Source organism: Sorex fumeus, unplaced genomic scaffold (assembly GCF_029834395.1).
Source record: "Sorex fumeus unplaced genomic scaffold, SorFum_2.1 ptg000203l, whole genome shotgun sequence".
NCBI classification, from domain to species: domain Eukaryota; kingdom Metazoa; phylum Chordata; class Mammalia; order Eulipotyphla; family Soricidae; genus Sorex; species Sorex fumeus.
In genome coordinates, this window is record NW_026606260.1 from 1,261,751 (window position 1) to 1,277,654 (window position 15,904).

Consider the following 15,904-nt stretch of genomic DNA (forward strand, 5'->3'; position numbering starts at 1 on the left):
CTTAAGGCTTCAAAGATGGCGCTGGGGGGCGGGCTGTGGGCGTGACTTCCGGAATCAGAGGTTACCTGGGAGGTGTAGTCCGGCAGATTTGAGAAAAAGTTCTCGTTCCCGCATACTCGAGCTGTGTTTGTAGAGGCTTCTGGTCACCGGGGTTCCATCTGGGGGAGGCGGGATGCGGCACCTACTCCATCTGGAACTTGCGGGTGAACTCGGCTCTTTTTGGAACCTGTTTTTTGTTTTTTTTTTCCTCCAGGATCCCGCACCCTCCATGTGTTCTTTCTCTTATGCTTAAGGCTTCAAAGATGGCGCTGGGGGGCGAGCTGTGGGCGTGACTTCCGGAATCAGAGGTTACCTGGGAGGTGTAGTCCGGCAGATTTGAGAAAAAGTCCTCGTTCCCGCATACTCGAGCTGTGTTTGTAGAGGCTTCTGGTCACCGGGGTTCCATCTGGGGGAGGCGGGATGCGGCACCTAATCCATCTGGAACTTGCGGGTGAACTCGGCTCTATTTGGAACCTGATTTTTCTTTTTTTTTTTCCTCCGGGATCCCGCACCATCCATGTGTTCTTTCTCTTATGCTTAAGGCTTCAAAGATGGCGCTGGGGGGGCGGGCTGTGGGCGTGATTTCCGGAATCAGAGGTTACCTGGGAGGTGTAGTCCGGCAGATTTGAGAAAAAGTCCTCATTCCCGCATACTCTAGCTGTGTTTGTAGAGGCTTCTGGTCACCGGGGTTCCATCTGGGGGAGGCGGGATGCGGCACCTACTCCATCTGGAACTTGCGGGTGAACTCGGCTCTTTTTTGGAACCTGTTTTTTCTTTTTTTTTTTCCTCCAGGATCCCGCACCCTCCATGTGTTCTTTCTCTTATGCTTAAGGCTTCAAAGATGGCGCTGGGGGGCGGGCTGTGGGCGTGACTTCCGGAATCAGAGGTTACCTGGGAGGTGTAGTCCGGCAGATTTGAGAAAAAGTCCTCGTTCCCGCATACTCGAGCTGTGTTTGTAGAGGCTTCTGGTCACCGGGATTCCATCTGGGGGAGGCGGGATGCGGCACCTACTCCATCTGGAACTTGCGGTGAACTCGGCTCTTTTTGGAACCTGTTTTTTCTTTTTTTTTTTCCTCCAGGATCCCGCACCCTCCATGTGTTCTTTCTCTTATGCTTAAGGCTTCAAAGATGGCGCTGGGGGGCGGGCTGTGGGCGTGACTTCCGGAATCAGAGGTTACCTGGGAGGTGTAGTCCGGCAGATTTGAGAAAAAGTCCTCGTTCCCGCATACTCGAGCTGTGTTTGTAGAGGCTTCTGGTCACCGGGGTTCCATCTGGGGGAGGCGGGATGCGGCACCTAATCCATCTGGAACTTGCGGGTGAACTCGGCTCTATTTGGAACCTGATTTTTCTTTTTTTTTTTCCTCCAGGATCCCGCACCCTCCATGTGTTCTTTCTCTTATGCTTAAGGCTTCAAAGATGGCGCTGGGGGGCGGGCTGTGGGCGTGACTTCCGGAATCAGAGGTTACTAGGGAGGTGTAGTCCGGCAGATTTGAGAAAAAGTCCTCGTTCCCGCATACTCGAGCTGTGTTTGTAGAGGCTTCTGGTCACCGGGGTTCCATCTGGGGGAGGCGGGATGCGGCACCTACTCCATCTGGAACTTGCGGGTGAACTCGGCTCTATTTGGAACCTGATTTTTCTTTTTTTTTTTCTCCGGGATCCCGCACCCTCCATGTGTTCTTTATCTTATGCTTAAGGCTTCAAAGATGGCGCTGGGGGGCGGGCTGTGGGCGTGACTTCCGGAATCAGAGGTTACCTGGGAGGTGTAGTCCGGCAGATTTGAGAAAAAGTCCTCGTTCCCGCATACTCGAGCTGTGTTTGTAGAGGCTTCTGGTCACCGGGGTTCCATCTGGGGGAGGCGGGATGCGGCACCTACTCCATCTGGAACTTGTGGGTGAACTCGGCTCTATTTGGAACCTGATTTTTCTTTTTTTTTTTTCCTCCGGGATCCCGCACCCTCCATGTGTTCTTTCTCTTATGCTTAAGGCTTCAAAGATGGCGCTGGGGGGCGGGCTGTGGGCGTGACTTCCGGAATCAGAGGTTACCTGGGAGGTGTAGTCCGGCAGATTTGAGAAAAAGTCCTCGTTCCCGCATACTCGAGCTGTGTTTGTAGAGGCTTCTGGTCACCGGGGTTCCATCTGGGGGAGGCGGGATGCGGCACCTACTCCATCTGGAACTTGCGGGTGAACTCGGTTCTTTTTGGAACCTGTTTTTTCTTTTTTTTTTTCCTCCGGGATCCCGCACCCTCCATGTGTTCTTTCTTTTATGCTTAAGGCTTCAAAGATGGCGCTGGGGGGCGGGCTGTGGGCGTGACTTCCGGAATCAGAGGTTACCTGGGAGGTGTAGTCCGGCAGATTTGAGAAAAAGTCCTCGTTCCCGCATACTCGAGCTGTGTTTGTAGAGGCTTCTGGTCACCGGGGTTCCATCTGGGGGAGGCGGGATGCGGCACCTAATCCATCTGGAACTTGCGGGTGAACTCGGCTCTATTTGGAACCTGATTTTTCTTTTTTTTTTTCCTCCGGGATCCCGCACCATCCATGTGTTCTTTCTCTTATGCTTAAGGCTTCAAAGATGGCGCTGGGGGGGCGGGCTGTGGGCGTGACTTCCGGAATCAGAGGTTACCTGGGAGGTGTAGTCCGGCAGATTTGAGAAAAAGTCCTCATTCCCGCATACTCGAGCTGTGTTTGTAGAGGCTTCTGGTCACCGGGGTTCCATCTGGGGGAGGCGGGATGCGGCACCTACTCCATCTGGAACTTGCGGGTGAACTCGGCTCTTTTTGGAACCTGTTTTTTCTTTTTTTTTTTTCCTCCGGTATCCCGCACCCTCCATGTGTTCTTTCTCTTATGCTTAAGGCTTCAAAGATGGCGCTGGGGGGCGGGCTGTGGGCGTGACTTCCGGAATCAGAGGTTACCTGGGAGGTGTAGTCCGGCAGATTTGAGAAAAAGTCCTCGTTCCCGCATACTCGAGCTGTGTTTGTAGAGGCTTCTGGTCACCGCGGTTCCGTCTGGGGGAGGCGGGATGCGGCACCTACTCCATCTTGAACTTGCGGGTGAACTCGGCTCTTTTTGGAACCTGTTTTTTCTTTTTTTTTTTCCTCCGGGATCCCGCACCCTCCATGTGTTCTTTCTCTTATGCTTAAGGCTTCAAAGATGGCGCTGGGGGGCGGGCTGTGGGCGTGACTTCCGGAATCAGAGGTTACCTGGGAGGTGTAGTCCGGCAGATTTGAGAAAAAGTCCTCGTTCCCGCATACTCGAGCTGTGTTTGTAGAGGCTTCTGGTCACCGGGGTTCCATCTGGGGGAGGCGGGATGCGGCACCTACTCCATCTGGAACTTGCGGGTGAACTCGGCTCTTTTTGGTACCTGATTTTTCTTTTTTTTTTTCCTCCGGGATCCCGCACCCTCCATGTGTTCTTTCTCTCATGCTTAAGGCTTCAAAGATGGCGCTGGGGGGCGGGCTGTGGGCGTGACTTCCGGAATCAGAGGTTACCTGGGAGGTGTAGTCCGGCAGATTTGAGAAAAAGTCCTCGTTCCCGCATACTCGAGCTGTGTTTGTAGAGGCTTCTGGTCACCGGGGTTCCATCTGGGGGAGGCGGGATGCGGCACCTACTCCATCTGGAACTTGCGGGTGAACTCGGCTCTATTTGGAACCTGATTTTTCTTTTTTTTTTTTTCCTCCGGGATCCCGCACCCTCCATGTGTTCTTTCTCTTATGCTTAAGGCTTCAAAGATGGCGCTGGGGGGCGGGCTGTGGGCGTGACTTCCGGAATCAGAGATTACCTGCAGGTGTAGTCCGGCAGATTTGAGAAAAAGTCCTCGTTCCCGCATACTCGAGCTGTGTTTGTAGAGGCTTCTGGTCACCGGGGTTCCATCTGGGGGAGGCGGGATGCGGCACCTACTCCATCTGGAACTTGCGGGTGAACTCGGCTCTTTTTGGAACCAGTTTTGTCTTTTTTTTTTTCCTCCGGGATCCCGCACCCTCCATGTGTTCTTTCTCTTATGCTTAAGGCTTCAAAGATGGCGCTGGGGGGCGGGCTGTGGGCGTGACTTCCGGAATCAGAGGTTACCTGGGAGGTGTAGTCCGGCAGATTTGAGAAAAAGTCCTCGTTCCCGCATACTCGAGCTGTGTTTGTAGAGGCTTCTGGTCACCGGGATTCCATCTGGGGGAGGCGGGATGCGGCACCTACTCCATCTGGAACTTGCGGGTGAACTCGGCTCTATTTGGAACCTGATTTTTCTTTTTTTTTTTCTCCGGGATCCCGCACCCTCCATGTGTTCTTTATCTTATGCTTAAGGCTTCAAAGATGGCGCTGGGGGGCGGGCTGTGGGCGTGACTTCCGGAATCAGAGGTTACCTGGGAGGTGTAGTCCGGCAGATTTGAGAAAAAGTCCTCGTTCCCGCATACTCGAGCTGTGTTTGTAGAGGCTTCTGGTCACCGGGGTTCCATCTGGGGGAGGCGGGATGCGGCACCTACTCCATCTGGAACTTGCGGGTGAACTCGGCTCTTTTTGGAACCTGTTTTTTCTTTTTTTTTTTCCTCCGGGATCCCGCACCCTCCATGTGTTCTTTCTCTTATGCTTAAGGCTTCAAAGATGGCGCTGGGGGGCGGGCTGTGGGCGTGACTTCCGGAATCAGAGGTTACCTGGGAGGTGTAGTCCGGCAGACTTGAGAAAAAGTCCTCGTTCCCGCATACTCGAGCTGTGTTTGTAGAGGCTTCTGGTCACCGGGGTTCCATCTGGGGGAGGCGGGATGCGGCACCTACTCTATCTGGAACTTGCGGGTGAACTCGGCTCTTTTTGGAACCTGTTTTTTCGTTTTTTTTTCCTCCGGGATCCCGCACCCTCCATGTGTTCTTTCTCTTATGCTTAAGGCTTCAAAGATGGCGCTGGGGGGCGGGCTGTGGGCGTGACTTCCGGAATCAGAGGTTACCTGGGAGGTGTAGTCCGGCAGATTTGAGAAGAAGTCCTCGTTCCCGCATACTCGAGCTGTGTTTGTAGAGGCTTCTGGTCACCGGGGTTCCATCTGGGGGAGGCGGGATGCGGCACCTACTCCATCTGGAACTTGCGGGTGAACTCGGCTCTTTTTGGAACCTGTTTTTTCTTTTTTTTTTCCTCCGGGATCCCGCACCCTCCATGTGTTCTTTCTCTTATGCTTAAGGCTTCAAAGATGGCGCTGGGGGGCGGGCTGTGGGCGTGACTTCCGGAATCAGAGGTTACCTGGGAGGTGTAGTCCGGCAGATTTGAGAAAAAGTCCTCGTTCCCGCATACTCGAGCTGTGTTTGTAGAGGCTTCTGGTCACCGGGGTTCCATCTGGGGGAGGCGGGATGCGGCACCTACTCCATCTGGAACTTGCGGGTGAACTCGGCTCTTTTTGGAACCTGTTTTTTCTTTTTTTTTTTCCTCCGGGATCCCGCACCCTCCATGTGTTCTTTCTCTTATGCTTAAGGCTTCAAAGATGGCGCTGGGGGGCGGGCTGTGGGCGTGACTTCCGGAATCAGAGGTTACCTGGGAGGTGTAGTCCGGCAGATTTGAGAAAAAGTCCTCGTTCCCGCATACTCGAGCTCTGTTTGTAGAGGCTTCTGGTCACCGGGGTTCCATCTGGGGGAGGCGGGATGCGGCACCTACTCCATCTGGAACTTGCGGGTGAACTCGGCTCTTTTTGGAACCTGTTTTCTCTTTTTTTTTTTCCTCCGGGATCCCGCACCCTCCATGTGTTCTTTCTCTTATGCTTAAGGCTTCAAAGATGGCGCTGGGGGGCGGGCTGTGGGCGTGACTTCCGGAATCAGAGGTTACCTGGGAGGTGTAGTCCGGCAGATTTGAGAAAAAGTCCTCGTTCCCGCATACTCGAGCTGTGTTAGTAGAGGCTTCTGGTCACCGGGGTTCCATCTGGGGGAGGCGGGATGCGGCACCTACTCCATCTGGAACTTGCGGGTGAACTCGGCTCTATTTGGAACCTGATTTTTCTTTTTTTTTTTTCCTCCGGGATCCCGCACCCTCCATGTGTTCTCTCTCTTATGCTTAAGGCTTCAAAGATGGCGCTGGGGGGCGGGCTGTGGGCGTGACTTCCGGAATCAGAGGTTACCTGGGAGGTGTAGTCCGGCAGATTTGAGAAAAAGTCCTCGTTCCCGCATACTCGAGCTGTGTTTGTAGAGGCTTCTGGTCACCGGGGTTCCATCTGGGGGAGGCGGGATGCGGCACCTACTCCATCTGGAACTTGCGGGTGAACTCGGCTCTTTTTGGAACCTGTTTTTTCTTTTTTTTTTTCCTCCGGGATCCCGCACCCTCCATGTGTTCTTTCTCTTATGCTTAAGGCTTCAAAGATGGCGCTGGGGGGCGGGCTGTGGGCGTGACTTCCGGAATCAGAGGTTACCTGGGAGGTGTAGTCCGGCAGATTTGAGAAAAAGTCCTCGTTCCCGCATACTCGAGCTGTGTTTGTAGAGGCTTCTGGTCACCGGGGTTCCATCTGGGGGAGGCGGGATGCGGCACCTACTCCATCTGGAACTTGCGGGTGAACTCGGCTGTTTTTGGAACCCGTTTTTTCTTTTTTTTTTCCTCCGGGATCCCGCACCCTCCATGTGTTCTTTCTCTTATGCTTAAGGCTTCAAAGATGGCGCTGGGGGGCGGGCTGTGGGCGTGACTTCCGGAATCAGAGGTTACCTGGGAGGTGTAATCCGGCAGATTTGAGAAAAAGTCCTCGTTCCCGCATACTCGAGCTGTGTTTGTAGAGGCTTCTGGTCACCGGGGTTCCATCTGGGGGAGGCGGGATGCGGCACCTACTCCATCTGGAACTTGCGGGTGAACTCGGCTCTTTTTGGAACCTGTTTTTTCTTTTTTTTTTTCGTCCGGGGTCCCGCACCCTCCATGTGTTCTTTCTCTTATGCTTAAGGCTTCAAAGATGGCGCTGGGGGGCGGGCTGTGGGCGTGACTTCCGGAATCAGAGGTCACCTGGGAGGTGTAGTCCGGCAGATTTGAGAAAAAGTCCTCGTTCCCGCATACTCGAGCTGTGTTTGTAGAGGCTTCTGGTCACCGGGGTTCCATCTGGGGGAGGCGGGATGCGGCACCTACTCCATCTGGAATTTGGGGGTGAACTCGGCTCTATTTGGAACCTGATTTTTCTTTTTTTTTTTTCCTCCGGGATCCCGCACCCTCCATGTGTTCTTTCTCTTATGCTTAAGGCTTCAAAGATGGCGCTGGGGGGGCGGGCTGTGGGCGTGACTTCCGGAATCAGAGGTTACCTGGGAGGTGTAGTCCGGCAGATTTGAGAAAAAGTCTTCGTTCCCGCATACTCGAGCTGTGTTTGTAGAGGCTTCTGGTCACCGGGGTTCCATCTGGGGGAGGCGGGATGCGGCACCAACTCCATCTGGAACTTGCGGGTGAACTCGGCTCTATTTGGAACCTGATTTTTCTTTTTTTTTTTCCTCCGGGATCCCGCACCCTCCATGTGTTCTTTCTCTTATGCTTAAGGCTTCAAATATGGCGCTGGGGGGCGGGCTGTGGGCGTGACTTCCGGAATCAGAGGTTACCTGGGAGGTGTAGTCCGGCAGATTTGAGAAAAAGTCCTCGTTCCCGCATACTCGAGCTGTGTTTGTAGAGGCTTCTGGTCACCGGGGTTCCATCTGGGGGATGCGGGATGCGGCACCTACTCCATCTGGAACTTGCGGGTGAACTCGGCTCTTTTTGGAACCTGTTTTTTCTTTTTTTTTTCCTCCGGGATCCCGCACCCTCCATGTGTTCTTTCTCTTATGCTTAAGGCTTCAAAGATGGCGCTGGGGGGCGGGCTGTGGGCGTGACTTCCGGAATCAGAGGTTACCTGGGAGGTGTAGTCCGGCAGATTTGAGAAAAAGTCCTCGTTCCCGCATACTCGAGCTGTGTTTGTAGAGGCTTCTGGTCACCGGGGTTCCATCTGGGGGAGGCGGGATGCGGCACCTACTCCATCTGGAACTTGCGGGTGAACTCGGCTCTATTTGGAACCTGATTTTTCTTTTTTTTTTTTCCTCCGGGATCCCGCACCCTCCATGTGTTCTTTCTCTTATGCTTAAGGCTTCAAAGATGGCGCTGGGGTGCGGGCTGTGGGCGTGACTTCCGGAATCAGAGGTTACCTGGGAGGTGTAGTCCGGCAGATTTGAGAAAAAGTCCTCGTTCCCGCATACTCGAGCTGTGTTTGTAGAGGCTTCTGGTCACCGGGGTTCCATCTGGGGGAGGCGGGATGCGGCACCTACTCCATCTGGAACTTGCGGGTGAACTCGGCTCTTTTTGGAACCTGTTTTTTCTTTTTTTTTTTCCTCCGGGATCCCGCACCCTCCATGTGTTCTTTCTCTTATGCTTAAGGCTTCAAAGATGGCGCTGGGGGGCGGGCTGTGGGCGTGACTTCCGGAATCAGAGGTTACCTGGGAGGTGTAGTCCGGCATATTTGAGAAAAAGTCCTCGTTCCCGCATACTCGAGCTGTGTTTGTAGGGGCTTCTGGTCACCGGGGTTCCATCTGGGGGAGGCGGGATGCGGCACCTACTCCATCTGGAACTTGCGGGTGAACTCGGCTCTATTTGGAACCTGATTTTTCTTTTTTTTTTTCCTCCGGGATCCCGCACCCTCCATGTGTTCTTTCTCTTATGCTTAAGGCTTCAAAGATGGCGCTGGGGGGCGGGCTGTGGGCGTGACTTCCGGAATCAGAGGTTACCTGGGAGGTGTAGTCCAGCAGATTTGAGAAAAAGTCCTCGTTCCCGCATACTCGAGCTGTGTTTGTAGAGGCTTCTGGTCACCGGGGTTCCATCTGGGGGAGGCGGGATGTGGCACCTACTCCATCTGGAACTTGCGGGTGAACTCGGCTCTTTTTGGAACCTGTTTTTTCTTTTTTTTTTCCCTCCGGGATCCCGCACCCTCCATGTGTTCTTTCTCTTATGCTTAAGGCTTCAAAGATGGCGCTGGGGGGCGGGCTGTGGGCGTGACTTCCGGAATCAGAGGTTACCTGGGAGGTGTAGTCCGGCAGATTTGAGAAAAAGTCCTCGTTCCCGCATACTCGAGCTGTGTTTGTAGAGGCTTCTGGTCACCGGGGTTCCATCTGGGGGAGGCGGGATGCGGCACCTACTCCATCTGGAACTTGCGGGTGAACTCGGCTCTATTTGGAACCTGATTTTTCTTTTTTTTTTTTCCTCCGGGATCCCGCACCCTCCATGTGTTCTTTCTCGTATGCTTAAGGCTTCAAAGATGGCGCTGGGGGGCGGGCTGTGGGCGTGACTTCCGGAATCAGAGGTTACCTGGGAGGTGTAGTCCGGCAGATTTGAGAAAAAGTCCTCGTTCCCGCATACTCGAGCTGTGTTTGTAGAGGCTTCTGGTCACCGGGGTTCCATCTGGGGGAGGCGGGATGCGGCACCTACTCCATCTGGAACTTGCGGGTGAACTCGGCTCTTTTTGGAACCTGTTTTTTCTTTTTTTTTTTCCTCCGGGATCCCGCACCCTCCATGTGTTCTTTCTCTTATGCTTAAGGCTTCAAAGATGGCGCTGGGGGGCGGGCTGTGGGCGTGACTTCCGGAATCAGAGGTTACCTGGGAGGTGTAGTCCGGCAGATTTGAGAAAAAGTCCTCGTTCCCGCATACTCGAGCTGTGTTTGTAGAGGCTTCTGGTCACCGGGGTTACATCTGGGGGAGGCGGGATGCGGCACCTACTCCATCTGGAACTTGCGGGTGAACTCGGCTCTTTTTGGAACCTGTTTTTTCTTTTTTTTTTCCTCCGGGATCCCGCACCCTCCATGTGTTCTTTCTCTTATGCTTAAGGCTTCAAAGATGGCACTGGGGGGCGGGCTGTGGGCGTGACTTCCGGAATCAGAGGTTACCTGGGAGGTGTAGTCCGGCAGATTTGAGAAAAAGTCCTCGTTCCCGCATACTCGAGCTGTGTTTGTAGAGGCTTCTGGTCACCGGGATTCCATCTGGGGGAGGCGGGATGCGGCACCTACTCCATCTGGAACTTGCGGGTGAACTCGGCTCTATTTGGAACCTGATTTTTCTTTTTTTTTTTTCCTCCGGGATCCCGCACCCTCCATGTGTTCTTTCTCTTATGCTTAAGGCTTCAAAGATGGCGCTGGGGGGCGGGCTGTGGGCGTGACTTCCGGAATCAGAGGTTACCTGGGAGGTGTAGTCCGGCAGATTTGAGAAAAAGTCCTCGTTCCCGCATACTCGAGCTGTGTTTGTAGAGGCTTCTGGTCACCGGGGTTCCATCTGGGGGAGGCGGGATGCGGCACCTACTCCATCTGGAACTTGCGGGTGAACTCGGCTCTATTTGGAACCTGATTTTTCTTTTTTTTTTTTCCTCCGGGATCCCGCACCCTCCATGTGTTCTTTCTCTTATGCTTAAGGCTTCAAAGATGGCGCTGGGGGGCGGGCTGTGGGCGTGACTTCCGGAATCAGAGGTTACCTGGGAGGTGTAGTCCGGCAGATTTGAGAAAAAGTCCTCGTTCCCGCATACTCGAGCTGTGTTTGTAGAGGCTTCTGGTCACTGGGGTTCCATCTGGGGTAGGCGGGATGCGGCACCTACTCCATCTGGAACTTGCGGGTGAACTCGGCTCTTTTTGGAACCTGTTTTTTCTTTTTTTTTTTCCTCCGGGATCCCGCACCCTCCATGTGTTCTTTCTCTTATGCTTAAGGCTTCAAAGATGGCGCTGGGGGGCGGGCTGTGGGCGTGACTTCCGGAATCAGAGGTTACCTGGGAGGTGTAGTCCGGCAGATTTGAGAAAAAGTCCTCGTTCCCGCATACTCGAGCTGTGTTTGTAGAGGCTTCTGGTCACCGGGGTTCCATCTGGGGGAGGCGGGATGCGGCACCTACTCCATCTGGAACTTGCGGGTGAACTCGGCTCTATTTGGAACCTGATTTTTCTTTTTTTTTTTCCTCCGGGATCCCGCACCCTCCATGTGTTCTTTCTCTTATGCTTAAGGCTTCAAAGATGGCGCTGGGGGGGGCGGGCTGTGGGCGTGACTTCCGGAATCAGAGGTTACCTGGGAGGTGTAGTCCGACAGATTTGAGAAAAAGTCCCCATTCCCGCATACTCGAGCTGTGTTTGTAGAGACTTCTGGTCCCCGCGGTTCCATCTGGGGGAGGCAGGATGCGGCACCTACTCCATCTGGAACTTGCGGGTGAACTCGGCTCTTTTTGGAACCTGTTTTTTCTTTTTTTTTTTTCCTCCGGTATCCCGCACCCTCCATGTGTTCTTTCTCTTATGCTTAAGGCTTCAAAGATGGCGCTGGGGGGCGGGCTGTGGGCGTGACTTCCGGAATCAGAGGTTACCTGGGAGGTGTAGTCCGGCAGATTTGAGAAAAAGTCCTCGTTCCCGCATACTCGAGCTGTGTTTGTAGAGGCTTCTGGTCACCGGGGTTCCATCTGGGGGAGGCGGGATGCGGCACCTACTCCATCTGGAACTTGCGGGTGAACTCGGCTCTATTTGGAACCTGATTTTTCTTTTTTTTTTTTCCTCCGGGATCCCGCACCCTCCATGTGTTCTTTCTCTTATGCTTAAGGCTTCAAAGATGGCGTTGGGGGGCGGGCTGTGGGCGTGACTTCCGGAATCAGAGGTTACCTGGGAGGTGTAGTCCGGCAGATTTGAGAAAAAGTCCTCGTTCCCGCACACTCGAGCTGTGTTTGTAGAGGCTTCTGGTCACCGGGGTTCCATCTGGGGGAGGCGGGATGCGGCACCTACTCCATCTGGAACTTGCGGGTGAACTCGGCTCTATTTGGAACCTGATTTTTCTTTTTTTTTTATCCTCCGGGATCCCGCACCCTCCATGTGTTCTTTCTCTTATGCTTAAGGCTTCAAAGATGGCGCTGGGGGGCGGGCTGTGGGCGTGACTTCCGGAATCAGAGGTTACCTGGGAGGTGTAGTCCGGCAGATTTGAGAAAAAGTCCTCGTTCCCGCATACTCGAGCTGTGTTTGTAGAGGCTTCTGGTCACCGGGGTTCCATCTGGGGGAGGCGGGATGCGGCACCTACTCCATCTGGAACTTGCGGGTGAACTCGGCTCTATTTGGAACCTGATTTTTCTTTTTTTTTTTTTCCTCCGGGATCCCGCACCCTCCATGTGTTCTTTCTCTTATGCTTAAGGCTTCAAAGATGGCGCTGGGGGGCGGGCTGTGGGCGTGACTTCCGGAATCAGAGGTTACCTGGGAGGTGTAGTCCGGCAGATTTGAGAAAAAGTCCTCGTTCCCGCACACTCGAGCTGTGTTTGTAGAGGCTTCTGGTCACCGGGGTTCCATCTGGGGGAGGCGGGATGCGGCACCTACTCCATCTGGAACTTGCGGGTGAACTCGGCTCTATTTGGAACCTGATTTTTCTTTTTTTTTTTTCCTCCGGCATCCCGCACCCTCCATGTGTTCTTTCTCTTATGCTTAAGGCTTCAAAGATGGCGCTGGGGGGCGGGCTGTGGGCGTGACTTCCGGAATCAGAGGTTACCTGGGAGGTGTAGTCCGGCAGATTTGAGAAAAAGTCCTCGTTCCCGCATACTCGAGCTGTGTTTGTAGAGGCTTCTGGTCACCGGGGTTCCATCTGGGGGAGGCGGGATGCGGCACCTACTCCATCTGGAACTTGCGGGTGAACTCGGCTCTTTTTGGAACCTGTTTTTTCTTTTTTTTTTCCTCCGGGATCTCGCACCCTCCATGTGTTCTTTCTCTTATGCTTAAGGCTTCAAAGATGGCACTGGGGGGCGGGCTGTGGGCGTGACTTCCGGAATCAGAGGTTACCTGGGAGGTGTAGTCCGGCAGATTTGAGAAAAAGTCCTCATTCCCGCATACTCGAGCTGTGTTTGTAGAGGCTTCTGGTCACCGGGGTTCCATCTGGGGGAGGCGGGATGCGGCACCTACTCCATCTGGAACTTGCGGGTGAACAGGGCTCTTTTTGGAACCTGTTTTTTCTTTTTTTTTTTTCTTCCGGTATGCCGCACCCTCCATGTGTTCTTTCTCTTATGCTTAAGGCTTCAAAGATGGCGCTGGGGGGCGGGCTGTGGGCGTGACTTCCGGAATCAGAGGTTACCTGGGAGGTGTAGTCCGGCAGATTTGAGAAAAAGTCCTCGTTCCCGCATACTCGAGCTGTGTTTGTAGAGGCTTCTGGTCACCGGGGTTCCATCTGGGGGAGGCGGGATGCGGCACCTACTCCATCTGGAACTTGCGGGTGAACTCGGCTCTTTTTGGAACCTGTTTTTTCTTTTTTTTTTTCCTCCGGGATCCCGCACCCTCCATGTGTTCTTTCTCTTATGCTTAAGGCTTCAATTATGGCGCTGGGGGGGCGGGCTGTGGGCGTGACTTCCGGAATCAGAGGTTACCAGGGAGGTGTAGTCCGGCAGATTTGAGAAAAAGTCCTCGTTCCCGCATACTCGAGCTGTGTTTGTAGAGGCTTCTGGTCACCGGGGTTCCATCTGGGCGAGGCGGGATGCGGCACCTACTCCATCTGGAACTTGCGGGTGAACTCGGCTCTTTTTGGAACCTGTTTTTTCTTTTTTTTTTTCCTCCGGGATCCCGCACCCTCCATGTGTTCTTTCTCTTATGCTTAAGGCTTCAAAGATGGCGCTGGGGGGCGGGCTGTGGGCGTGACTTCCGGAATCAGAGGTTACCTGGGAGGTGTAGTCCGGCAGATTTGAGAAAAAGTCCTCGTTCCCGCATACTCGAGCTGTGTTTGTAGAGGCTTCTGGTCACCGGGGTTCCATCTGGGGGAGGCGGGATGCGGCACCTACTCCATCTGGAACTTGCGGGTGAACTCGGCTCTATTTGGAACCTGATTTTTCTTTTTTTTTTTTCCTCCGGGATCCCGCACTCTCCATGTGTTCTTTCTCTTATGCTTAAGGCTTCAAAGATGGCGCTGGGGGGCGGGCTGTGGGTGTGACTTCCGGAATCAGAGGTTACCTGGGAGGTGTAGTCCGGCAGATTTGAGAAAAAGTCCTCGTTCCCGCATACTCGAGCTGTGTTTGTAGAGGCTTCTGGTCACCGGGGTTCCATCTGGGGGAGGCGGGATGCGGCACCTACTCCATCTGGAACTTGCGGGTAAACTCGGCTCTATTTGGAACCTGATTTTTCTTTTTTTTTTTTCCTCCGGGATCCCGCACCCTCCATGTGTTCTTTCTCTTATGCTTAAGGCTTCAAAGATGGCGCTGGGGGGTGGGCTGTGGGCGTGACTTCCGGAATCAGAGGTTACCTGGGAGGTGTAGTCCGGCAGATTTGAGAAAAAGTCCTCGTTCCCGCATACTCGAGCTGTGTTTGTAGAGGCTTCTGGTCACCGGGGTTCCATCTGGGGGAGGCGGGATGCGGCACCTACTCCATCTGGAACTTGCGGGTGAACTCGGCTCTTTTTGGAACCTGTTTTTTCTTTTTTTTTTCCACCGGGATCCCGCACCCTCCATGTGTTCTTTCTCTTATGCTTAAGGCTTCAAAGATGGCACTGGGGGGCGGGCTGTGGGCGTGACTTCCGGAATCAGAGGTTACCTGGGAGGTGTAGTCCGGCAGATTTGAGAAAAAGTCCTCGTTCCCGCATACTCGAGCTGTGTTTGTAGAGGCTTCTGGTCACCGGGGTTCCATCTGGGGGAGGCGGGATGCGGCACCTACTCCATCTGGAACTTGCGGGTGAACTCGGCTCTTTTTGGAACCTGTTTTTTCTTTTTTTTTTCCTCCGGGATCCCGCACCCTCCATGTGTTCTTTCTCTTATGCTTAAGGCTTCAAAGATGGCACTGGGGGGCGGGCTGTGGGCGTGACTTCCGGAATCAGAGGTTACCTGGGAGGTGTAGTCCGGCAGATTTGAGAAAAAGTCCTCGTTCCCGCATACTCGAGCTGTGTTTGTAGAGGCTTCTGGTCACCGGGGTTCCATCTGGGGGAGGCGGGATGCGGCACCTACTCCATCTGGAACTTGCGGGTGAACTCGGCTCTTTTTGGAACCTGTTTTTTCTTTTTTTTTTCGTCCGGGATCCCGCACCCTCCATGTGTTCTTTCTCTTATGCTTAAGGCTTCAAATATGGCGCTGGGGGGCGGGCTGTGGGCGTGACTTCCGGAATCAGAGGTTACCTGGGAGGTGTAGTCCGGCAGATTTGAGAAAAAGTCCTCGTTCCCGCATACTCGAGCTGTGTTTGTAGAGGCTTCTGGTCACCGGGGTTCCATCTGGGGGAGGCGGGATGCGGCACCTACTCCATCTGGAACTTGCGGGTGAACTCGGCTCTATTTGGAACCTGATTTTTCTTTTTTTTTTTTCCTCCGGCATCCCGCACCCTCCATGTGTTCTTTCTCTTATGCTTAAGGCTTCAAAGATGGCGCTGGGGGGCGGGCTGTGGGCGTGACTTCCGGAATCAGAGGTTACCTGGGAGGTGTAGTCCGGCAGATTTGAGAAAAAGTCCTCGTTCCCGCATACTCGAGCTGTGTTTGTAGAGGCTTCTGGTCACCGGGGTTCCATCTGGGGGAGGCGGGATGCGGCACCTACTCATCTGGAACTTGCGGGTGAACTCGGCTCTTTTTGGAACCTGTTTTTTCTTTTTTTTTTTCCTCCGGGATCCCGCACCCTCCATGTGTTCTTTCTCTTATGCTTAAGGCTTCAAAGATGGCGCTGGGGGGCGGGCTGTGGGCGTGACTTCCGGAATCAGAGGTTACCTGGGAGGTGTAGTCCGGCAGATTTGAGAAAAAGTCCTCGTTCCCGCATACTCGAGCTGTGTTTGTAGAGGCTTCTGGTCACCGGGGTTCCATCTGGGGGAGGCGGGATGCGGCACCTACTCCATCTGGAACTTGCGGGTGAACTCGGCTCTTTTTGGAACCTGTTTTTTCTTTTTTTTTTCGTCCGGGATCCCGCACCCTCCATGTGTTCTTTCTCTTATGCTTAAGGCTTCAAATATGGCGCTGGGGGGCGGGCTGTGGGCGTGACTTCCGGA